The sequence below is a fragment of the Penaeus monodon genome, chromosome 24 (genome assembly GCF_015228065.2).
Source record: "Penaeus monodon isolate SGIC_2016 chromosome 24, NSTDA_Pmon_1, whole genome shotgun sequence".
Lineage (NCBI taxonomy): Eukaryota > Metazoa > Arthropoda > Malacostraca > Decapoda > Penaeidae > Penaeus > Penaeus monodon.
The window spans coordinates 27031607-27031865 of NC_051409.1; positions in this window are offsets into that span (position 1 = coordinate 27031607).

Consider the following 259-nt stretch of genomic DNA (forward strand, 5'->3'; position numbering starts at 1 on the left):
CTATCTATCTATCTATTTGTATGTGTATTTACATACACACCCATCGTCCCCACGCATCACTTTTTCCACCTCGCAGGAAATGGGATCGAGCGCTGAGTCACAACGACCGAGAGAGTGAAAGGAAGAGGAAGGTCGAAGGGCCAGGAAGCTCAATGACCTTGAACGAGCGAAGGGGAAACACGAGATGGAAATAGATAAATGGGGGAATTACATAAGAAGGAAAAAGTAAAGGAGAGAGTGGTAATCTAGGTAGTGGCGG